Source organism: Pleurodeles waltl, chromosome 9 (genome assembly GCF_031143425.1).
Source record: "Pleurodeles waltl isolate 20211129_DDA chromosome 9, aPleWal1.hap1.20221129, whole genome shotgun sequence".
Classification (NCBI taxonomy): Eukaryota; Metazoa; Chordata; class Amphibia; order Caudata; family Salamandridae; genus Pleurodeles; species Pleurodeles waltl.
In genome coordinates this window covers 391,960,103-391,986,732 of record NC_090448.1, presented here as the reverse complement: position 1 = coordinate 391,986,732, position 26,630 = coordinate 391,960,103, and positions in this window count along the sequence as shown.

Here is a 26,630-nt window from a genome sequence, read left to right as displayed (position 1 = left end):
GGTCCTTGGGTCGGTACGAATCTGAAAATGCAGGTGTTCAGCGGCGAGGGGGGGGTCTTCGGTGGAGGTGGTGACGCTGATGGAGTCTTTGAAGATGATGGCGACACCTCCTCCTACTTGGTTGGTGCGGTCTTTTCTGGAGATCTTGTAGCCTTCGGGGATGGCGGGTAGCGATGTCTGGAGCAGAGGAGGCGTTCATCCATGTCTCCGTGATGAAGGCGACGTCCGGGGCTGTGGAGTCCAGGAGGTCCCAAAGTTCAACGGCGTGCTTGTGGACGGAACGAGCGTTGATCAGGATGCACTTGAGGTGGTTGATGGCGCGTGGGCTTGTGGTCGTGGTAGTTGCGTGGTGGAAGATGCGTTTGCAGGAGTAGCAGGCGAAGGGTCCATGGGTGCGTTTGGGGTGAGCTAGGAAGCAGGTTTTGGAGCGCCCTGGGTTGAGGGCGTGGAGGGTGGTGGGGTCGTAGCGGATCAGCGGGGCTTGGGGGAGCTGGGGACCAGGGGTCGTGGCGCTGGGCGCGGGCCAGGCGCGGACGGGCGCAGACGGGCTTGCCTCTGGCGCGCCTCCGTTGCGCAGTCGCGCAGCGGCCGCCATAAGAGGTAGGAGGGGGGGGGAGGGGTCAGCTGGGGGCGAATGGGAGCTGGGGGGCGGGGGCGTGCAGGAGGTCGCGGCGGGAAAGCGCGAGGGAGGGGGGGGGACAGGTAGAGTGAGAGGAGCTGGGGGAGGGGGTTTAGGGTGGAGGAGGGTGAGTGTTAGGAGGTTTGGAGATTAGGGAGAGAGATAGGAGTAGGGTTGTGAAGATAGGGGAGGGGGGGTTGTAGAGGTGGGTGAGGGAGAGAGGTAGAGTGAGAGGATAGGGAGATAGGTAGTAGAGGGGGTGGCGGGAGGGGGGGAGAGATAGAGAAATAGATAGAGAAAATAGATAGAGAAGTCGATAGATAGGGAAATAGATAGATAGACAGATAGGTAGGTAGGAGGAGGTGGAGAGTGGGGGAGTTAGATAGTGAGATAGGGAGCTAGAGAGATAGGAAGATAGGAGGAGTGAGGGAGGTAGATAGCGAACGGGTTAGCTAGGGGTGAGAGAGGGGGAGGCGAGTGAGGGAGGGGGATGAGGAAGGAGCAGGAGGGCAGGCTCGGGGGAAGAAGACGGAGGAGGTAGAAGAGCCGAAGACAGGAGAACAGAAGACAGAAGAACAGAAGACAGAAGAACAGAAGACCGGAAGAGCAGAAGACAGAAGAACAAAAGAACAGAAGAACAGAAGACAGAAGCACAGAAGAACAGAGAAGAACACAGAAGAACCGAGAAGAAGAACACAGAAGCACCGAGAAGAACAGAGAAGAAGAACACAGAAGACCGGAAGAACACAGAAGAACAGAAGGGAAGAACAGAAGAACAGAAGAGAAGAACAGAAGAACACAGAAGAAGATTGCAGAGGGGGAGCGAGGAGGAAGAGACAGAGAGGAGGAAAAGAAGCAGGAGCAGGAGAGAAGGTGAGTGGCGCGGGGCAGGGCGAGGGGCTGGGAGGAGGGGGGTACTTACAGTTAGGTGGGTCTCAGGAACACAGGAACTCGGGAACTTGGAGGAGCTGCAGCGGCAGGGGGAGCGACCTACCCTTGGGTCAACTTAAGAGTCAACTTAATGATAGCGCTGCCTTTTAGAGGGTGATAAATGCCCCTTATTGGAAAAAGCGATCCAATCTCTCGAATGAGGTGCACAACAGTGGTTGAAGCACTTTTCTGAAATGTATGCAGATGAACAGGTAGTGGGTGTTACTGAGGGTGACCTGTCTAACCAGCCCTCCCCAGCGGATCTGAAGTTCGATCTAGAAGAGGTTGGGCTAGCCCTTAGGGGGTGTACTAAAGGGAAAGCCTCCCGTCCAGATGTGGTTCCGGCGGATGTATTCCTAGAGTGTCAGGACCTCTGGGCGCTATTATTAACTAATGTATTTATTTCGGTTGCAAAGGTGGGCCCCCCCATCTTCTTGGAGAACATCTCATTATCCCCATCTACAAAAAGGTGGGACATGACCTTGCCTATGAACGATAGGTTCATATCTTTGCTCGACTCTACATCTAAAATAATGGGGTGTGTTTTGATCCAAAGAATAGAGGAGTAGGCAAATTGTAATAATGTCCTGGCAGATACCTAATATGCCTTCAAGAAGGGTATGGGTACCATTGACCAAACATTGAATCTGCACTTGCTGATTTCCAGTCGCCAAATAAGGGTCTGTGTTCATGGCGTTTATGGATCTGTCGGCCACCTTTAATTGTGTCACACACTCCAAGTTAAGGGCACTCATGCAGGAGATGGGGATTGACAATGATATTACATTTATTTGACAGCTTTACTCCGAGACGCAAGTGTCAGTCTACTATTGTAGAGAGGGGGAGTGCACTGATCCTTTTGAAATTGAGCGTGGCGTGAGGCAAGGCTGTGTCCATGCCCCATTTCTTTTTTATTTGCATACCAATAAGACGGAGTTGCCTCTTACAGCTAGAGATACTCCCTGTGTGGACACTTGTCCTCTCTCTATTCTACGATATGCAGACAACCCGGTATTGCTTGCAATGACTGATCAAGCTTTGCAGGGTCTCATCATTGGTTACACTGCATTTTTTAAAAGACCTCAATTTACATATTAATCCTAAAAAATCTTTGTTATGAGATGTGAGAAGCACTCAAAGAGAAACCATTCCTTTTAGATTAAAAAAGCTACAGTAGAGAAGACATGCAGGTTCTCTTACCTCGGAGTTCTCTCTGATCGGCAATCTTCTTTGAAGCCTATGGTGGCTAACAGAGAGTCACTCATGTAAAAGTCCTTTGTAGGAATTCCAAAGTTTTTTTTTTTTAACTTGTTTATTTATGCATAAGATAAACACATACAACTGTGTACTACATTATTACATAGTGCTTTCAGGAGGGGGGAAGATCAGAACAATCGCATCTTTTATGTTCATAACATTTTGAAGAGTTCAGATCCAAGTCCACTTAACTGCTCTGACTGAGCGCGCATAGGGAGATAAGGCATCCATGTTGTTAGATTAGGGAACCCAACCAACATGACTTCCACAGTGGCCCGACAGAGCAGATCCCACCCCTTCAGAGACAATGCAGTACACTATAACATATTAACGAACAACAGTACACTGTAAGTATAGTAAGCATCAACAGACCCGCGGACAGTGCTACAAATGATGGTCATTCATCTGGTTCAACAGGCATGGTCGGGGGGGTAAGGGGGGGACCCAGCAAGGGAGCACAGCAGCATCCCAGAGAGACACAGTAGCCAGGTCGAGGGAGCGAGGGTGGACCCACCCACGGCGAACCCCTCTAATAGCAAGACTGGAAGCATGCCCTCCTGGGCACACCAAGACACACATGCGTGCCGCGGGAATCCCCGGGTCCAGCACCCCAAGGCTCAATCCCGACCAGGGCTCAATGGGCAGACGCATCAGTCAAAGGACTCTCACCCTCGCTCTCCTGCACACCAGTTAGCTCATTAATCATGGCACGCCAGAGTTCCAAATCTCGGTCAGCATACTCATCTAATCAAACCTTCCGCAAACAGCATTCTTCTGCAGTAGCCCATTCAACTAAGGGCCAGATGTACCAAAGGATTTTACCCATTCTGTGTCTATGGGAAAAAGCTTTCGTACATATGGCCCTAAATCACTAAACCAAGTAACATGTAGCGGGGGTGCAGGCTGGCCCAACGAATCACAATGCGCCTTTTCGCCAATAAAAGCCCCAGCTGTGCAAATCTATATGCCATTTTCTGACCCATTTTGGGGACTGGGATCAGGCCCAGCAGTCAGTGCTTCATTGTCACCTGCACTCTCACAGCCGTAACCTCCCTTAGCGTCTTCACCACTTGATGCCAATAAGGTTGGACAGAGCCACAGACCCATGCCATGTGATCAAATGTAGCTGACTGCTCTCCACAACGGTTACAACTATCAGGCCTTGAAAGGAATTCCAAAGTTCTGTAAAAGTTTGAGGGCTAAACCCATGAAAGAGTTTAATACAGTCTACGAAGCTAAGTCAGTTTCTATAGCCACATACAGGGCAGGTTTATGGGGCATGGCAGACATAGGTGTGATTCAGAGGGTGGAAAATTCTTTTTGTTTTTTAGAAAACGTTTAGCTGTCCCTCATGGATGCTCAATGCTCAATGACCCTGTATCATGTTGAGCTCTCTATGCCTTACATCAGTGGTTCCCAAACTTTTGACTTCTGTGGACCCCCACTGAGTCATTATTGGAATGTGGGGACCCCCACTGAGTCATTAGTCAAAGCTGGGGACCGAATTTGTTAAAATTATTACATTTTCTAAGCAGTCACTGACCCCCTGAGGAGGCTTAGTGCCCCCCACGGGTCCCTGGACCACAGGTTGGGAACCACTGCGTTACATCAAAAATACAATCAAAATGGCTTCCCTCTTGCTATGGAGGTCAATATGGGCGAGGGAATCTCCTCTACTGAACCAATTGATTATTAAAGATTGCATGAACCTTTCATGGCCCACAAGATTCTGTGGATGAGATAGGGTTAGCTGAGCTGTTCCTATCTCCTAGCCTGTGCAGTAGATACACTGAAGATTGCTTTAGAAAGAAATATTTGGGGTTGAGTATGACAAGGAGAGAAAAAGTTAATTGATCCAAAATCTGAATGTCTCTTTATAAGCAGATATTTCCCCAGGATGTCCTACAAGTGTATCTGTCTAAGGTTCGGAATCATCAGCATCAGTTTGTGCTGAATAGATTCTGCTTTATTTACATTCGATTGATGGTGAGATACCCGGCAAGATGTAATTCTCACACTGAGCTTCCACCCTGTCCATGTGACTGGAAACCTTCTCAGTCAACCACGCATATTATGTTTTTCTGTCAGTTTTATTCAACCCCTGGTGTCTTTTTCTCCTCCAATTTCTTAAACAATTAAATTTTTGCAAATGTAGGCCAGCGCTGCTATTTCTGCATCAGCTTCAGTCCGCTTTGGTGTGTTTTGTGGTGGCGACCTTCATTTTGCAGATATTTAAAATTAGTAAGGCATTTATCCAAAGGTGGGAGGTTTTGCATGACTCTGTCCATCTGACAAAAGTAAATGCAGCTAATGAATTTAGCCTTTTTAGAATTTGGATTTTGTGCTCTTTTTTATTGTGTATAATTTTTATATTTGAATGATGTTATTGTCTGTTGTGTAATTGTATTTGATTGTTATTTTATGAACATTTATGCAGCTGACGTGATTTGTGTAACCTGGAGGTAGCTGTCCTCTGATATTGCTGCATCTGATGACATATTCACCTGAACTAAATCCTCAATTCTTCCAGCACAGAGGTGGTAACTAAGGATCAGCATTATCTACATCACTACTGTAATTTACACTGTTTAGGGCCACCTGCTCCACTGTGCTTCACAATCACTGTAAACATTTGTAGACAGAATATGTATAATTATATCATTCTTATTATTACTGTATAAAGCAAATCAATGCAAAGATGAACCACTTCAATACCAGGGGTAGCTTGCAACTACCAAGAGTAGCGGGGCGAGCAAATATGTAGGGGTGGGTGCCACGTGCGGCTCCTCTGTATGGGTGGAGGATCGTTGCCCCCCCGCCAGCAGCAACCACTGCAAATCCTTTTACATGGAAAGGATAATAATCTCTGTTTATTATCCTTTCCATGTGAAAGGGGCGGGGCATTGGGGTGACGAGCTGAGGGGAGTGCACTGTGCACTCCCCTCAGAGTGTATGTGTATCTGGCTGGCTGGCTCGGGCCGGCCAAACACACGAGCACAGGGCTCTCCTGCACAGGCTCCCAGTCTGCCTTGGAGCACCCTGGCTCGGTGCTCCCAGCCAATCCTGATGCTGCTCTGAGCAGTGTCAGGATTAGCGCAGGGCAGGCCGGGAGCCAGTGCCTGCCGCAGCTACTGGAGAGGAGTGGAGCGGGGGCAAAGCTGGTAAGTGATTTTTATTTTATTTTTGAAATAATTTTCTCCCTCGCCCCGCTCCGCGCCCCTGCGCCACCGCCGCAGCCACACAAGCCTCTCCTGGTGGGTGTATGTGCATGCGCTACATGAAATGGGGGGACATAAAATAAATAAAATCAAAAATAACTTACCTTGTTTTGAAGTTGTTGATGGACACAACTGGTTTCCTTCTTCGCTCCAGCCTCCATCTCAGGCCCCATCCAACTCCCTTAACCAATCCTTGCACTGCTCTAATGCTGGTACCCAGCATGAAAGCAGTGCCATGATTGGAGGCTGTGGCCTCTCTCAGCACTCCCGAGGGCACTGGAGGCCTGTGCTAAAGGTTTAAAGTGAGCATGTCTGGCTGGCCATCGCAAGATGGCTGGCCAAAGGGACAGGCACACTTTAAACAAGTGGACAGGCATCTCACTACTCCTCCCTGTTACTGGCACTTAGGAAGCCCTGCCCTGACACTCAGTTCATCACTGTAACTATGATGTTGCTATTTCTGCACTACTAAAACGAAATTCAGTTCTGAGGTGACCAGTTTTTAAATACATAAAGAAAGACAGACTAGATAGCACGAAATGATTCTGAAAGAGTTGATATTTACCCAAAACAATTCCTGACTGGAACTGACTCGAATACATTCCTAAATAGTCTCTTAGATGGCCATTGTTCAGTCCTTTTAAATTGGTACAGATGAGAAATTTGAAAGCTGCAATGCTGCATCAAAAATTACACGAGTGTAAAAAATAGAGGAGTAACTGGGATACAGGATCAAATGACAATAGAAAAATCTCTTTACAGCCAGGTGTAGGATCTGTATAATTTTAAACCAGGCTGGCAGTATTAAGGAGGGAAGAGAGAATTGAAGCATCTGGCCAAATGCTGCAAGAGGTCAAATTACACAGTTGACACTGCAGCCAGTGGTGTAACGAAACGTGAGCCCCCTCTGCAAAGAACATGGCGCACCGCCCCATACCACCCCACCCACACTCACTCATCAGTTCTCAGGCCTGGGTGCTGTCGGGGATCCCTGGACCTCGGGAGTCTGGGTGCTGTGATGAGGGGGCCCCACAGAGCTGGGGGCCCCCACAACACAGGGCTGCAGGGGCCTTTGTTATGCCTCTGACTGCAGCCATGGATTTACAGCAGTTTGCTCTTGGGCGATTGAAACATTGCCACAAAATCTGTAACATCTGTTTATCCATCTGTGTCTTATAACCATGCTGACTGAGTGTTCAGGCTTCTACGTCTGCGGCCAATGGGCCAACTAAAAAAGTATATTAATTGAACTAATTTTATGTTAATTCTGCACATTGGTGTCTCATACGTAAAACATGGCACAATACCCTGTTTTGAGAATAGTGAAGTAAAAGGAAGTACATATACATCTCACAAGTAACTGACCAGTGCCAATGTAAATAATCTCCCATTTCCCACATGCATAACATTTCAATATATGTGGGCAGACATTCTGTCCATCCTAATGTCTATGTAATTTCTAAACCTATTTAGAAGTGTTCTAGGGGATACAAAAATAATTGGCCAAGGCCAAAGATTCCTTAAAATGAATTTGGTGAAATGGTGGTCACCTAGAGAACAATGGTCTACTCAATGACTACCAGTGAGATAATCCTCGTTTTGGGATGGAACCATACTTCAAAACATCACAGAAGAGCTCCTTACTGCTTTTGATAGCATTAACTATGGTGGTTTGATTAGCCTTTTAGAAAAAGGAAACAGGAAAATGGGGGAACAGGTGCAAACTTGGTTTACTTCGGTTTGGCAACACTGTCCTCACCAAGTGAAACTGGATTTAATCACTTTGCAATCTATTCACTTCAACAAGCTTCAAGGCTCATCTGCCTCACTGAATCTTCAATGCAAAGTGGGCCCCATCAGCTTGCCGCAATAAAGTTGACAACATCAGCTACAACAGTTATGAGGATAGCACCCCACTGAATCTCCTCCTACTTAAAGAAGTTGAGGAATAGCATCAAGCAGCTACCAATTGTGGATTCCCCAAAACTTGCTCTTCCTTAACGATGCAATGAAAGAGATCCTGCGCATCAGTAGAATCCATGTAACACTGCTACCTTTTGACTGATGAGGCATAGTGCGATCCCCAATCCTACCCCAAACTCTACCAGTCTGTTTGAATGCGACCTGTTTCACACCACAAGTAACCTGAACACTGGTTCTTCTTCTTTGCATGCTTATGATTCTCCAGTTTAAAAACATCCCACATAAATGCCTGTAGCCACGCAGTGGCAATGACCCATTTGACCTAATACAGCACCATCTCCACAGCATTTCCAACCATGTGATTCACCAAAATGCAGAGGGCCAAATACCTGCATCCCACCTCATGTTCAGCCTTTGCAACCGTGGCCAGTTACACAATGTTCTTTTCTGGTAGTCACTGGATAATGTTTACAATTGCTCAGAAGAAAGACTGAGCTCCTCATTTTGTTAAGGTTGGTAATCTCAATAAAGGTAGAAACAGAAGTTTGCACCCAAGCCTGGATTACAATTTGTTTAAAATTTAATGCAGCAAAGGCCCAGTGCATTTTGTTGGGGAGAGGGGGGATATAATATCCTGTGTGTTGCATCTCAGAACTGGGTAATCATGCAATATTACTTCATTCTCCAACTTGTAGAACTCTGAATGGTGACCGTGAAATCCACAAACATGTATCCTTTACCATCCATCTTTTTGCTGAATACATTTTTGTTGTCTTTAGGGCTCTTTACCACTGATAACGGGAGTCAATGTTCTGGTGCTCACTCCCCTAAACATGGTTTGATTTGCTTACACCTGATTGGCATATTTTATTTACTTGTAAGTCCCTTGTATAGTGGTATACCACATACCCAGGGCCTGTAAAAATAAATGCTACTAGTGGGCCTGCAGCACTTATTATGCCATCCACTTAAGCAGCACTTTAAACCTGTCCCAGGCCTGCCATGCAGCCTGAATGCAGTTTTAAACTGTAGATTTGACTTGGCTTTATAACACCCTTGCAAAGCCTTAAACCTTAAATTCCCCTCTTATTGCATATAAGTCACCTCTAAGGTAGGCACTAACTAGCCCGTATGGCAAGATGCATTGTAATTAAAAGGATGGACTTTAAGTTTTATGTCATGGTAGTGAAAAACTCCTAATTCATTTTCGCTACTGTGAGGCCTACCAGTTTTATGGGATAATATTGGGTTTCATAAAATCCTCTTTAATGGTAAAGTCTGATTTTTCATTTTTAAGAATTCTACCTTTAGAAAGTTGGCATTTTTTTTCCCTTAGCCCTTTTGTGCCTGCAGCCTGTCTTGGGTCACATTACTGGGTGTAGCTGACAGTTGGATTTTGTGAATTCCTCCCATACAGTCACACAATAGGTATGACTGAAAGGGCCATTTGTTCGCTGGATCGAGGGGTCGGAGCTGACGACAGCCCTTTTTGCAAGTGAATAGGGTGTGATCTGCCTTCAAACAAAGGACCTTTCAAAGGCACATTGTCACTGCAGCCAGCTTGGATCTAGGACAGGCGAGTCAGGAACTTCCATGCATTTTAAAGAACCTTTCTACAAGCTTCTCCCACCTTCCAGAGGAAGGGCACCAGGGTGTAAAAACAGGACCTTCAAACCCACTCTTCGATTCACTCCTGGACCTGCAGAAGAACTTTCTGAGGACTGCCTGCTGCTGTGGTCTGCTGTGCACTCTGCAAGACTCCTTTGCTGTACCTGGAAGGACTGCTTTGCTGCCGGAAGCCTACCTTGAAACCTCAGAGGCCAGCCCTGCTGTTGAGCCTTGCTTCTTGCTTGAACCCAGGACTATTAAAGTGACTCCAAGGGTAGTTTTCTTGTTTCCTGTTCAGAGCCACAGGGACACAAAAGGCTTCCACTATCTCGAACCCTCACCTGGAACCAGCCTGAGTGAGTCCTAATCTCCCACTAAGTGGTGTCCCACCAGTCATTGATCCTTGGTTGGGGTGCTAAAGGTACCCAGATGGCCAAATACTAAAACTAATAACTTAGAAAAATGTTATCCAAGCTCTGAGAACCAGGAGAAGACTGGGACCAACCTGCTCTCCTATCTGCCCTGGTGCATCACTAGTCATATTGACATCACAACTCCTCCTGCTACATTATTCTCCACAGGAGCAAATCCTGTTTAGCAGTCCTTCACCAAAGAGGTATCTGGCCTGGTGAAACTGTCATTGGATAAAGCCCTCTGCCTTGTCCCGATGGAGAGTTTTGACTTCCAAAAAAGACACTAAGGACCTGAAATGGATGTTGGCTGATGAGTTACTCTGTCACAATGGTGACAGATATCCTGTTCAATGAAAACGAAATTGCCTTATATCCTATGGGATTTGGATTTGGGAGGACACGATATCTATCACTGTTGTGAAGAGTAACTTGTCCGCCAATATCTAAACCAGGCCCTAAATCTGAACATAGAAATCTTCACTGTGGGTACGGCCAAAGGCACCTGATGACAATGCTCCCTCCTCGGACACCTCCTGCAACCTTGAACTGCTGAACTTTACCTTCTCCTAAAAAAGTTTTTACTCAGAATTATTTCTAAGCTCAAAGGTAAGCGCTGACCAGGCCCAATCCACTTCATGTATCCAAACCACGCCCCATCGTGGTCGGCTATATTTTAAGACTTTGACTAGGTCTCACCCTACTTTATGTCCGTGGTTGACAATTTGAGCTTTTAGGCATTAGTGTTTCATAAAAACTTTAAAAAATCATAACTTTGGGTCTACTTTTGTATTGTTGTTGTATTGGTGGCAAATAATTTCCAACATTTTACTCTATTTTTCTAAATTGGTATGGGATCTTATGTTGTGTTTTCACTTCATTACTGTTTGTATGCTCCATAAATACTTTATACATTGCCTCTATGTTAAGCCTGACTGCTTTTTGTGCCAAGCTACCCACGTTTAAGCACAGGTTAATTTAGTGTTTTTTGTGGTTCACACTGCATGTAAATGTGGCTGTTGCTTGACTATAATAAAACAATATCCCAAAGGTATTATTCAGAAACAATAATCATAAAATTAACATAATGTAGCTGATACTATCATGAGAAGAAGAGAAGTATGACCCAAAGTGGATAGTTACAATATATTCAATATTTAATAACTTGATTTTTTAGGCAGCATTGAAAACGTGCCCCAAATACAATTAGGAAAGAGCATGGTAAAAGAAGTGCAAAAGGCAATTTTTTTTTACACAGAACAAGTAAAACCGGCGAAAGGAAATAATGATTGTAGCAATGTTCTCAAATTAATCATAATTCAACACAAGTCTGATGTTCTACAAAGATAATCCAATTCTTTTCCAGACGATTTATTGTCAATAGCGCTTTGATCTTTACATGTTTCAAAAGGACATTATGAGGACAGGACAATAACGGAAAATCAGAAAGAGGGAAGAGCTGCATAGAAAAATTAAAATTATGTGTAAGAACTATCACAATTTAGAAATATTGAAAAACACCCTAGGCCAAAAAGGATATTCTAGGTACCTGAAAAGTCAGTATTTGGTTGTCTACAAGGGAAAAAAGACACAAAGCCAAATATCAGAAAGGTTGGTATAAACCTACTTTTTATGAGTTCCAAAAGGAAAAACCAAGGTGCCATCCATGAGTGAAAAAGGGGTAAGATTTAGTGCTTAGAAAAACAAGAAAAAACATACTGACTAAAGGAAGCGTGACATGTAATAGCAGCTAATGGGTAGCCGAAACGCACATGATATAAGCTTCAAAGGAGAAAAATGGTAATTACCTGTGAAAGGTTACATGAATCCAAATTAGAAGGCACGGTAACCAGAAGAAAGTGAAGTAGGATACCTTAATCAAATGAATCTACAAATAGAAAGTTGTTGCACCTGGCAACACAAGCAATTGTGTCTACCCGTGAGGATCCAGCAGAGACATTAGAACCAGAAAGCGTTTCAACAAACACGTGCATTCAGCAGCGTGAGTCATGACTAGTGCGCGAGAACTGCAACCTTAAAGGAGCCATCACTAGTGAATAAAAATTACATATGCCAAACATAACATATTTTGGAGCCTTTTAACAGGAATTAATCTCAGGAATCCATCGTAATAATACTTCCAAGATTACGTGAAACCTTTTCCTTTCTTTGTTTTGATTATTGTCTTCCCTTTCATTAAACATTTCCCTAAATATTTATTTAAGAACATTGCTATAATTATTATTTCTTTTCACTGTTTTTTCTTGTTCTGTTTAAAATTATTACAGCACATTCTTTACACATTGCACTTTGGACACTTTTTCAATACTATATAAAAAATCAAGTCATTAAATATGGAAAATATTGTGACCGTCCAATTTGGGTCATACTTTTCTTCTTCTTATGATAGTCTGAATTACCTTATGTTAAATTTATGATTGTTGTTTTTGTGAATATTGCCTTTGGGGCATTCTTTTTGTATCATGTATACCCAGGTACCTTGAAAGTTTATGGATGACTCCTGTTGCTTGTATGGTTATTCAGGGCAGTTGTTGAACTTTGATAGGCTCTTATTTTCAAATTTTACATTTATCTTTGACGTTAATATATAGGAAGTTTATTTCCACATTATGTCCTCAAAAGAGATTCCCTAACTATTCAGATTACTACATTAATAAAATCATCAGTGTTCACTCCTTAATGAATAACATTGGAATCTCTCTTCCTAACACTACGAGCACAGGCCAAATTCATTTGGATAAACTAGGGAAACTTAACAGGAAAATAATAGAACAACTCTACTTCTTGCATGCTTACAGATTACCTTAAAGTTGGTATAATTCCTTTAGGTTTACAAATCTGAAATACTCCAGCTATTTTCTCAGACGATCCTAATTTTAGGTCTGGTTTCAGCCATCTGGCGACAACATGCTCTCATCACTGGATGGTTTTAGGAATAGAAACCACCCTTGAGAACAGCAACAAACTTGAGGAAATAGCAGAGTTAGAGAAAAAAATTCTTCCAAATGATTCTTTAACAGATGCCAAACATTTCCTTGACAAAATAAACACCACAATAGCTACTTTCACTGCCATTGAGTTGAACCCAAAAATATATAAAGTCCAAAAGGATATCAAAAGCTTCAGCAAAGAAGAAACCTATCCTTATTTACTGGATGATTGTTATACTACTCTACCCAATGCTCAAAGACATCACCCTGGGGGTGGATAAAAAAAAACAAAAGTAGTCACTTTTTCAGACTCTTCTAACAGTTACACTGAATATTCAGACCCAGGGGAAGGCACTAATAACTTTGACTTTTCACATAACCAACAGAGACAGCCATCCGATTTGTTTTAGAACAGGGCCAAGATTGAGGTCGTGGACAGGGCTGAGGTCGAGGGAGGGGCAGCTTCCAGTGCAACTATCCAGGGGAGAGACAAACACAAAGCCAACTTTACAGATGAGGTCCAATACAGTAACAAATACCAGTCAGACTGGACCTAAAGACAATCTCTCTTACTCTGACACAATAATTCCCATTTTCCATCTTGCTAAACATTTGTGTTCTTCTAAGAAAATCAGTATTCTTAGTAAATGTTTATCCTTTGTTCCAATGGAACATAGAGACTTTTTTCTTATTACATGAAGATCTTCTGAAATTCTTCATTAGAATCGGACTTTGTTGTTTCTTTGCAAATAAACCCAATGGTCAGAACATTATCCCATCAAATAAAATCTTAACCGTTGAGAAATTAATTCTACAGGAGATCATGGAACTAAAACAATCACATGAATACGTACTGTGTAATCTATCTCTACAGGGGAAACAGTCCTTGTTTCCTCTGAATGGAATGGAATGGCATGGGATAGTATTTGTAAAGTGCACTAAACCCAAATGCGTTAAGGCGCTAGAGTCGGTAAGGAAAACAAGACCAAGGACCTGCAATTAAGAAAGGGCAAAAAGCCAGTTTTTACATTTCTTATGGAAAATTAAGAAGGAGTCCAGACTCGCAATGGGTACAGGCAGAGTGTTCCATAATTTAGCTGCCACTACTGAAAAAGAAATAGCCGCCCCACCTGGCTTTGCGGAATCTGAGGATGTTACCTTCCTGAGAGTTGATGATCTGAGCAGTCTATGTTCTGGAAGGTGCAGGCCCTTGAGGGTGAAGAGGCAAATAGTCCATGCAAAGAACTTTATGTATCACCAGCTTTCTAACTGGCAAACATTGAAGGGAGAGAAAGCCCTTCTTCACTGAAAGATGTTTAGACACATTCAGGACCAGACCAGCTGCAGCATTTTGAATGACCTGTAGTCTATTTAACAAGGACTTGTTGATGTTCAAGAATAAAGCATTAAAATAGTCTAAACAAGATGTAATTAAAGCGATGACCAATGCCACTCTGAGTTCAACTGGAATAAGCGAAAATATATTTTTTTAAGATTCTGATAATGAGGAAGCAGGAGCTAACAGTCCTGCTGACCTGAGCATCAAAAGTGAGAGTATTATAAAAATAAAAAAAGTTTTTAGCAGATTTAACCGGCGATGGTAAAGGACCACAAGCCTCTGGCCACCAAAGGTCAGACCACACCGAATGCTGTGCCCCAAAAACCAAGATCTCCATCTTTTCAGCATTTAGTTTTAAGCAACTGTCCTTCATCCAGGTACTAATGCCATTCATATATTGTTTGAACTAGCCTGTAGCCTGCTACCAGCGGCAGATTCTCTGATATTGAGACAATAAATTAAGTGTTGTCCGTATCGGTTAACACTTGAAAGCCAAACAAAAGCACCAGTTCCGTGAAAGGGGAGACATACAGATTGAATAGAGTGGCGCTAAGGGAGGATCCCTGTGGAACCCCAGAAGGCAGCTTGAAAGCCTCTACTCTAAAATTACAGCAGCAGACTATTTGGACCCTATCTGTCAGGAGTCCCCAAGGTGCCTCCTGCGTTATCTGTCAGCATCCCCAGGGATTAGGGTTAAATCATATCTCTGTTCTTGGTTAAACCTTCATGATTGTAAGTAAACATAATGTGATGTGTTACACAATTGGTTTTATCAATGCTTGTTTTACCAATGCTTGTTTGCTAATGTGAGCAGGTGTAGACATGTGCTTCTAATTGGGAGTGGTGACTCCTCTCAACTGCTTTCCTGATTGGCTATAAGTAGCAGAGTGAAACATGCCTCCCTGCTTGGCTTTGTTTTGTCTCCTGATCTCAGCATCTGACTTGACAGTCCAGCCCCTGCTGTCATCCTCGTATTCAGGACTTTTGAGGCAATTTTTTTCTGCATTCCTGTACTAGCTGACACCAAGCATTCCTACAGCACTCAGGAAAAGACTGCAGCTAAGTGGCTAGCATTCTCCAGGGAGTTTGTTCTTTGAGCACCGCGCTTTCCTAGAACAGCTGGTGTATTTCAGACCTCGTATTTTTAGCAGAGTGCTTATCTTGAAGAGACAAATGCATTTCTGTAAATCTTACATCATTATTGTCGTTACTTGCCTAAATGTGCTTCAGGAAATATCCTTGAGCTCAAGTACTACAAAAAATGACAGTGCAATTTTAAAAGAGCATTTACGTGACTTTTCTTTCTCTAATAGCATAAATCTTGGATTTAAATTGTGTCATTCATGCCTGTGTTTCAGGTTTGAGGAATTTGCTTTTTGAAGGGTTTTTCACACACACAATGAAACCAAACCAAACTGTGCCACCCTAACTGTTTGAACCCAGAGTGGACATTTGTATTTCTTGGATTGTTTTTGTTCCTTTTAGTTTAACCTGTGCATGCAGAAAAGTTATATGTGATATAATTAATGTCCTTGTTTGTTTTTCTTGTGCATGATAAGTGCAGCCACAGTTCTAATTGTAGTGTGCAACAGTGAATCTCTGTGAAGCCAGCCCTAGTGTCACAGTACTCATTGATATGGTACTCAGTTTGGGTTTTTGGTAATGCAGTGTTAGTAATTGTGCCAACAGTTATTTTTATCCAAGAAACGTGCTGGAGCATCCCAGTGTCCTTCTACCGCTCCCCTGCCCATATCAGAAAGAGAGATTCAGTTTCAAGGAAGTTGAGTGCACTAACTCTACTATCACTCTGTCAACAACGACCTGTCCCCCTGAATATACAGGGTGCCTGGCTGGACCGGCAAGACGTGGCAGTGTTTTGTCTCTTTCTCTTCCACTCCTTCTTTCCTTTTGGGACACCTGCCGGGGTTTCAGTGTCCACCAGGAAGTGCCGAGAGGTGTTCCAGGAGGTCGGGATATACAATTGCCTCTGCAGATATCCTGCTTTTCAGGTGAGTGGCCCCGTCTCAACATTATCTGTCAGAAAGGAGCAAAAAAGGTACAGGGCAGTGGCCCTCACCCCTGCCTGATGTAATCTTTGAACCAGGCAGGATGGCGAAATCATATCAATTGCTGCTGGCAGATCCAACATTACCAAAATAGCGGCGCTCCTTTGGTCTACTAGACAACACATGGAGTCAGCAGCCACAACCAGTGCTGACTCTGTGCTGTGACCACTTCTGAACCCACTCTGTGATGGATCTAAGAGGTACTGAGAAGCAGTAAATTCAGCTAATTCCTGATTAATATATTTTTCAAGTATGTTTGCTGGCATGTGCAGTAAAGAGATGGGGTAATGGTTATTTTTAGGTCCTTTCAGTCCTCTTTATGTTTCTTCTCCTTCCAGAGACAGGGATACACTCCGTTGTTAATATCTTATTGAAGACTTTGACCGAAAAAGAACAATCTGATCATGGGCAAATTATGAAACTTTTGGTAGGCAGGGTGAGCCTGATTTCACGTTCATAAGATTTTTTACTGGCAAGGAGGAAATGGATGATCATCAGACCCACTGACAAAAGCAGGGGCATTGTTGTCATGGATCAGGCCAAATATGATTCAGAGATAATGGGACAGTTATCAAATACGGATCACTATGGCCCCCTTCCTGGCAGTTCACTTACACAGATCTGTGATCAGATTAAGGAGTCCACAAAAAGAGCTCTGGATTTAGTAATCATTAGGAAAAAGGAATATTTATTCCTCAGTAACAAAAGCCCATGGATACCGGTGCTTTACACATTACCTAGAATCCATAAAGATAGCACCCTCCCACCTGATTGTGTTAGGTTGTGGGTCCATTTTGAAACCAGTGGGCAAATACATTGATTCCTTTATTAAGGAGTTTGTACTCCCGACTAACACATCAAAGGCAGCACTGATCTTACCTGTACTTTTGAAGACATGGAATTTGATACAAATCTTGACTAATCGTGTGGATAGACAAAGAATATTTGTACACTAATATTCCTCAAAAAGAGGTACTTATCATCATTGAGAATTTGTTGAACAGTAGACCCTTACCTTCTAAGGGTCCTACTGATTTTCTTGTTAAACCTCTTGATATAACTCTTAAACAGAATTATTTTCTGTATAAAGACACATATTATCTACAGGCGAAAGGAGTTTCAATGGGTGCATGTTTTGCCCCTAATTTTGCTGTCCTCTATGTAGAAAATGTTAAACATTCAATGGTACTTACACCTAATAATCCTTTTGTTTTTGCTAACATTCGCTTATGGAAGCAATATATTGATGAAATTTCGTTCATTTGGAGAGGCAGTAAGGACTCCCTCTCTTCCTTTATAAATTGGCTGAATAACAAGCATCCACATCTGACTACCTAATGATTTACCTTTCTTGCATGTCACCATTCATGCAGAAGGGTAACTAGGCACATCACTATATCGTAAACCAATGGAAAGGAACATATTTTTACAGTATTCAAGCAATCATCATAGGGGCTTACTGGTTGGCTTACTTTTTGGGCAATTCCTACAAATTTGTAGGAATTGCAAGTGGCAAAAAAAGTATTTCCTAGAAGAGAAGGTTCTTGCCAAAAAATTAATTGATGGGGTATCCAAAGCGCTTAGTCTCTCGATCTCTGAAAAGGGCATGGTATTGCCCTCGACAGACCATACCTCCAAACAAAAAAGGTCAATATTTGCATCCCCTTGGTCTCTACTTTTGGTCCCTCAAGCAATAAAATAAATTCAATTATTAAAAAATCGGACAGTACAGCGCTTTCATCCGTTTTTTGCTGATCTTCCGTTATTTTCCTACAAAGGGGGATGTAACCCAAAAGATCACTTAGTGCATTCCCTGACTTGAATCCCGAATGAGAAGTCTAATCATCAAACTATTACATGTAGCTGGGGTTTAGCACAGATCATCGGTCGCTACAAATTTAAAAACTGTTTGGTCTGTGACCTCACCTTTGATACAACGGAATTCAGACACAACAATATTTACCATCAGTTGCAACAGTTTACTAATTGTAGTTCAAGCAACGTTGTTTATGACGTTCGATGTCCCTACGGCCTTTTATATCTCAGATAGACATCACAAATTACCAAAACACGTATCATAAACATTAAGCCTGCATTTATTGCAAGAATGATACTACTCCTTTGGTTGCTCATTTTGTCTCACATAATCATACTGAAGCTAACTTCACATGGCAAATCACTGAACAACCCAGACTTTCAACCCAGACTTTTAACTTATGACACGGTGCAAATGCTGCTGGATCTCTAGATGTGATAAAGTTTACAATGGCTTAAATTCCCTGGATGGATAGAATAACTTGATTACTATCTAAAGATTGTTCATTAACTTGTTAAACTGTTGATAACAAGTTTCTCCTGTTGAAACTCTAAATTTCCCAATGTGAATTTTTGTACATTGTAAGTCCACTCTTCCTTTTCTAAAGGGGGATAGATATGATATCCATGTTACTCAATGTCATATTCCTTACTTCCCCAGTGGAACTTGAATGTGTTTATTAGAGTCCTGGACCTTGCCTTGCCTTTTGGCGTGGCAGTCTATAGGGGATATTCAAACTCATAGCACACAGTAGATTGATGGAAGAATTGCTCACACTTAGGAATTTCTGTTTCTTTATTGTAGTCCAGTAATTCTGTTGCCTGGATTTGGACTGCCACCCCCACTTTTTATATAATTTACATTTGCTTATATTTTTGATTCAAATCCTTCTTTTTTATATTTACATTTTCTGGCTTGCCCCTTAAGAAAACTTTTGTGTTTTTCAAGCCACACTGTGTGGAATAATGAAGCGTCAATTGGGCCCACAGTTTTTTGATGTGTCGCACACTATGCCTTATTTTTTTATGAGATGTAGTCCTCCTTTAATTCTCGTGATGTAACCTTGCTTAACACATCTTTTCAGTAAGTGCCATTATGCACAATCTATGCTGCGGTCACCTTTTCTTTCATCATTTTGATTATTGTCTTCCTTTTTTAAAACTTTTCCATGTAATTTTGGAAGTTTTATTACGATGGGTTGCCGAAATTAATTTCTGCAATAAGGCTCCAAAATATGTCACGCCTTTCCATATGTATCTTTGACTAAAGATGGCTCTCTTAAGGTTCCAGCTCTTGTGCACTAGTCTTGCCATACCTGCACGCATGACTCATGCTATTGCATGCACGCATTCTATTAAATGCTTTTCTTTCTTCGTTTTGATTATCTTCATCCCTTTCATTAAACATTTCTACTTAATCTTGAAAGTTTTATTACGATGGATTGCTGAGAATAATTCCTGTTGTAAAGCCCCAAAATACATTAAACTTGGAATTTGTCATTTTTATTTACTGCCGATGGCACCGACGTTCAAGTCTCAAGCTGCTGCATGCATGTATTTGTTGAAACACTTACTTTCAACACTGGCTCTTCACCGGTAGACAATGTTGCTTGTGCTCTCGGATGCAGCATCTGTCGATTTGTGGATTAATTTGATATAGGTAACCGCTTCACTTTCCTTTAATTATCTTGCCTCATCATTTGGATTTATGTGACCTTTCAAGGCTAATTACCATTTTCACCTTTTCAGCTCATATCATTTTCGCTTGGGCTACCTATGAGCTCCTACTACATACCATGCTCCCTTGATTTAGTACGTTTTTCTTGGTTTCCAGCATTAAATATCAGCACATTTTCAATCATGGGTGGCACCTTGTTTTTTTACTTTCGGAACTCATAAAAAATAGGTTTATACGCACCTTTTTGATGTTTGGCTTTGTGTCTTTTTCCCTTGTAAACAATTAAGTACTGACTTTGCAGGCACTTAGTATATACTTTTTGCCCTAGAGTGTTTTTTAATATCCCTATATTGTGAAAGTTCTTACACATAATTTTTATTTTTCCATGCAGCACTTTCCTTTTTCTGATGTTCGGTTATTGTCCTGTCCGGAAGATGACCTGTTAAATTATGTAAAGGTTGAAACTCCGTCAACAATATATCGGCTGGAAAATAATTGGATTATATTATTTGAACAACAGCATTTTGTTGAATTATGATTTATTTAAGAACACTGCTAAAATTATTATTACTTTTTGCCATGTTTTCCCTGTTCTGTGTAAAATTATTTCACCACTTGCACTTCTTTGAGCACGTTCTTCGAATATTGAATTTGGGACACTTTTTCAATGCTGCTTAAAAAAAATCAAGTGATTCAATTTTGAAAAATAATCCACTTTGGGTCATACTTTTCGTCTTATTATTATGATGATGGTATGAATTACCTTATGTTAAATGAGTATTGTTTTTGAATAATACCTTTGAGACCTTGTTTTTGTTATTATCTATACCCAGGTCACTCTGAGGTTTATGGGTGACTCCTGTTGCGTATATGTTGCTTAACCAGGGCACACACCTAAGTCAACCAACAATCCAGTTTCCCACACTCAGTATTACTCATGCTTGTTATTTACGTTTTTAGCTCTATTTTTAACATTTTCCAACAAATATACAGCTTAGCCTGAAATACCGTACATTGGTATGAGGGTGAGTATACAGGTTGTGTAATCAGTACAAAGCAAGACTCCTTCAGTTAGGGTGTCCCAGGGGTCAGCATATGGTATGGCTTCGAGAGGAGTCTCACAGGTACGATTTACTTTTGCATCAACAATAGTCTCCCCCGTTGTGGGCACATTTAGGTCCATAGAGCAAGTGTTACTCTCTTCTAAGTGTGACATACATGCCGCATTTATACAGAGGTATATTTGAGCATGGGTGTCCACAATTATAAAGGAGCCATGCGCAATTCATTTCACACTGGGCACCCATATATCCCACAGTTACATCTTCTTCTTCTACCACAGCCAACTCTTATGACTCAACCCTAGTCAGGTAAGTTTAATATAGTCCTCAGATATCCCAGGGTCGGCCGCAACACGGGAGCAATTCACGGAAGGTGTCGGACTGTGTTTTACAGTATGCCGTATCTTTGTGCCATTCCTTCAGTGTTGGGAGCGGGCAATAGCCCAGCGCATAAGTATCTGGCTCCTAGTAAGTGGCAGTCCTTTGGCAACCAAACACTTAACGGCACTCTGCAATTCTTCGCCATAACGTAGCAGCGCCAGTTCCACTGAATTCCCCAATGATCTCTTACAGCTACTTAAACACAATCAACCAGAAGCTCTGTACTCCAGGACAAAACCATGCTAAGAATGAAAATCCCGCTCATCACACCATGAATAGTTGGCCAGTGGCGGCCCGTCCTTTAGGGCGGAGGGGCCACGCCCCCCCACACCTTTTGCCCCTCATGAAGAGTGTCTGTCAGGCTGAACAAAGGTCAGCCTGACAGACACTCTCCATGTTCAGCTCAGGCAGCCAGGAGCAGACATGCGCGATTTGCACAGACTCCTGGCTGCCTGAGCTGAACTTTGCTGGGTTAAGGAGGTTACAGCTCCTATGGGCGTGACCTCCACGGCTCAGCAAAGGTGCCTCAAGGCCCTCCCCTGGGTGACGAGGAAAGCGTCACCAATTGACACTCTCCCTGGGCGCTTCAGGTTTAAGCCCTGAAGCGCCCAGGGGATAGTGTCAATCAGTGACACCTCGTCACAGAGTGGGTTGGGAGTCGAGAGAGAGAGAGAGGTTTTAATTTGAATGTTTGATGCGTGCATGTTTGTGTGTTATTAATGGATGTGCGTGCATGCGTGTGTGTGTGGAAGAACGAGTGTGCGATCTTTTACAATGAATGTTTGGTGCGTGCATGTTTGAATGGTATGAGTGTTGTTAATGGATGTGCGTGCATGTCTGTGTGTGAAAGAATGAGGTGTGTGTGTGCGCGTGTGTCCCGCCCGCCTCCCTCCTAAAGCTGCCAGCCGCCACTGCAATTGCCACTTTTGGGTTATCGGTACTGGAACAGGCGAGCTGGGGTGCATTATTCTCTGCTGACATATTTGAAGTGCAACAGCAGGTTTTTTTTTTTTTTTCAATGTTTGTTGCGTGCATATCTGAATTTAAGTGTATTTGTAAGTGTTATGAATGGATGTGAGCGAGGTGTATGTGTGCATCTGTAACCTCCCCTCCCTTGTAAAAATTACCCACCATTAGTGCAAGACTCTGGTTATCCTAGAGTTTGTTCAGCGCGTGTTAACATGAACAGGTTTTGCTAAGAATGTTGCAGATCTGCGAGCAAAGAGCCAGTACTTCTGTGGCAACTGTCTTAAAACATGGCCTTTTGGCTCCGTCCGAGATGCTCCTATACATCCCTGGTCATACCTTCCATTTTGTGACAGCCTGGAAGCCAATAGGCAATTCACTAATTCCACAAGTAATGTGTGTCCAAAAGCGTAAACATTCAAGCACAATTTTGCTTAATTTGTGTGGTGGGGAAGAGAGGAAATCAGTATGGGGAAGTTCTCAGGTGGTCCTATGCTCATGGCTCCACTTGGAAGTAAACCACAGGGCCAACAGCCATCTTGATGACATCCTACTACATTTATGGTGAGTTCTGCAACATACTGTTCACCATAGAACCTTGTCCAATCATTCAATGGATGGATAGAGACTGGAGATAGGGCTGCATGGCTTAATGAGTAAATAGTTGGATGGTAAGGAGCAGGAGGATACATTAATTCAATAATGGATGAGAAATACTTTTAGAATATATATATATATGTGCAAAGAAGAATTCCTTATAAAGCCAGTCACATCCACCACGCAGGGCCGGTGCGAATCACAGGTGTAAGGACCCCTCTACATATCAAACGGGGCACAGTACACATATATATATATATATATTCGCATATTTCCACAACAACATTGAGTTTTCATGCTGAAAGCGCGCCGATTACAATGACAGTATGAATATGCCCAGAATCACTACTGCAACTGGGACTTTTAAACTATAAACACCACATGTTAAAATGGCAGCGCTCTGAACAGAGTGATTTATGGATGAATTGAAGTCCTTTCTCACTGATGACTAATATCGAAACTAACAATGAAGGGAAACTATTTAAACAGCCAAATACGAGTGTCTTTTTATTTTGCTGGCATTTGAGAAAGGCATTTAGCTGAAACCCGTCATGCTGGGGAAATGAACTTAGCTGTAACCTGGAGAGTGCCCCTTTATGGCTTTGAAGGAAAGCCGGTTTTTGTTTGGTATGTTTTACGTGTATGCCACTTGCACGGAGGAGGCACCCATCGTTAAGTGTTCGGCATGTTCAGTGGCATTTGGAGAAACATATATATATATATATATATATATATATATATATATATATATATATATATACACACACACACACACACACACACACACACATATATATATATATATATAAAAAATATAAAGTGTGCACAATACAATAGTGGATGCAGGATATCACTTAATGTGACGGCTCACCTTTAATGGAAAAGATGACTTCCACTGCTGCATCACTGTGTATTGTGGAATCCAAGTTGTAATGGTGCGTGAAGGAGTCTCTATTTTCCCAGTTTGCTGCTCTGCAGAGGTCTTGGAGAGACACCAGCAAACAAGCTGATGAAGTCAATATACTATACTGTAATGGTGTGGCAGCTTTTTGATGACAAAATTTTATTGCATTAGTTATCCATCTTGCCATGCCTTGTTTAGAGATGTGATAACCCTTTCTAGGAACACTGCATGCCACTAACAATTGACTGGATTTGCGTAATTGGCTTGTTTTGTCAAGGTAAAACTTCAAACAACACTTGATACCTAAGGAATGTAATGTCCTTCCTGCTACAGTCCTTACAACTATTGGTTAATTTAAATGGAAGTCTGATCGAACTTATGGAATGAATTTTTTATTTGTTCGCAGAATCGCTCTATCGTTCCTGAACTGTAAAAAGGGTTCTTGAATGGTGAAGGCCTTTATTTCACCTACTCGTCTTACAGATTTTAGTGCCAACAGCATTGCAACTTTCCAAGAAATAAATTTAATGTCTGGTTTGTGCTTTAAGTTCAAATGGGCTTTCATTAGTTGAGAAACCACCGTATTTAATTACCAAAGAGGGGGAGGACGTCTTACTGGAGGGTAAACCCGAAACAGACCTTTTAGAAATTGTTTGATGAGCCTGCTAGACCATAACAATGGTAATGTCTATGACCTTCTGAAGCGGGATATAGCCACTAAATGAACCTTAATGGAGGCATGAGCGAGACCTGACTCTGCCAGATGAAGGAAGTAATAATTCCTTCAAGCACAAATGACACTGGGTGCATGTTTGCTCGTTGACACCAGATGTAAAATCACTTCCATTTAAGACTGTTGGTCTTGTTCATATTATCTGCTGTAGCTCTGGCCAGAGTATCTCTGCATTCCCAGGGACATCCAGAAGCACAAACTCGTTGAATTCAGGAGCCAAGTTGACAAGTGTAAGGATCTCAGATCCGGATGAAGTACTTGGCCTTGGTTCATTGTCAGTAGAGACGGAAGTGGTTGCGTTTGGATGTGCTGTCTTGGATAGTAGAAGTAACTCTGTGAACCAATGCTGTCTTGGCCATCTTGGAGCTATAAGAATTCTCTTGTAGGTCTCCACCTTCATCTTCCTGAGAATCCTTGTGAGGAGAGGAGTCAGAGGACAAGATCATGTGATCGAAAACACATTGCCCCACGATCCTGGTTGTGGATATCAGCTTGTGTAGGATCGGCATTTCAGATTCTGTGAGGCTGCAAAAAACAAAAAAAAAGTCCAGGTGGTTTGGCCTACCCCATTGATGGAAATTTTCCTCTACGACTTCCTGACTGATCTCCCATTCGTGACAGGTGCTTCTCATTTTGCTCAGCATGTTTGCCATGACTTTTTCATTCCCCAACATATGCTCTACTGTCCGGTTTATCTGGTGACTGATTGACCACTCCCAAATTCTTTGCACCTTTTAGTAAAGCGCTTGGGATCTTGTGCCTGCTTGCTTCTTGATATGGTGCATGGTTGTAGTGTTGTCTGTGCAGATGAGGACTGCAGACTTGTATTCTCAGCAGAAGTCTTGCAAGGCTAAGTGTACTACCTTGAGTTCCAGAAGGTTGATATGTAGAAATAACAGATGGTTCCCATTTGCCTCTGACTTGCAAATCTTGGAGATGCAATCCCTAACACTCTAAGGAAGCATCTATTGTGAAGACAAATGGGGGAAACCTGGGGTATGAATGTTAGACCTATGTAAAGATTCACCTCTTGAGTCCACCAGGAAAGTTCTGTGCTTATTCCCGGAGTGCCACGAACTATAATGTTGAAAGAGTCTTGTATTTGGATCCATTGCCGGTCCAGTTCCTCATGCAAATGTTGCATCCGAAGGAAGCAGAAAGGTACCAAAGGGATCCATGAGGACATCATTTTTAACAGGTATCTGAATAGGTGACCTGAAAGTGACTTTTTTCCTTGCACTAAACGAGCCAAGTGCAACAATCTTGTCCATCTTTTTGGAGTTGGATAAGCTTTGTTCTGTACTATATCCGGTGCAGCCCCCAAAAATGTTATCCTTGTGGATGGCTAAAGGGCTGATTTTTGCAGGTTTAATGTAAAGCTGTGTTTGCTGAAAACACGTAGGCTTGCGTTGGTGACAGGAAGGTCCCTTGACCAGCCAGTCATTGAGGTACAAAAGGACTTGTTATTTTTCCTGCCTTAAGAATGGCGCTACTGTCACAAGGCTATTTTGGAAAAATGTGAGGTACAGATTTCAGGCTGAACAGGAGGACTTTGAACTGATAAAGGCTACTGTGAATCTTACATTTTTTCAATGGTGTGGATGAATTGGGACACGAAAATATGCATCTTGGTGATCTAATTTTGTCATATAATCTCACTGGTGTAGAAGCTGTAGGATATTTTGGAGTGTGACCATGCAAAATGTCTGATTCCTGAGGTATTTGTTCAATGTCCTTTAATCCAGGAAAGGTCTCCAGTCCCCTTACGTCTTCCGGACCAAGGAGGAATAGGAATAAAAAAACCTTTTCTCTTCTGATTTCCAGGGACTCGTTCTATGGCCCCTTTGCCAAGCATTGATTGGACTTCTAACCTGAGAAGATGCAGATGTTTTGGCAGGGACTGATGGGAGGGTGGGGGGATATGGGGAGTCAGAGATGGCATTTGAATGAATTCAAGTGTGTGACCATATGTAATTAAATCTAATACCAATGGCCTGTTATTTGTATCAGTTTGGGGAGGTGACTGGATGTTTTGCTTCCGACCTGCTGGGGGAGATGGAGGAGAGGCTGATGCCTGTAATACATCACTGTTGTGGTCCTGTGCCCTTGCTCAGTCGACTCAGCTTTCCTATCTGGTCTGCCTTGTGTAGGCTGCCTGAGGAAGTTGTTGCTGT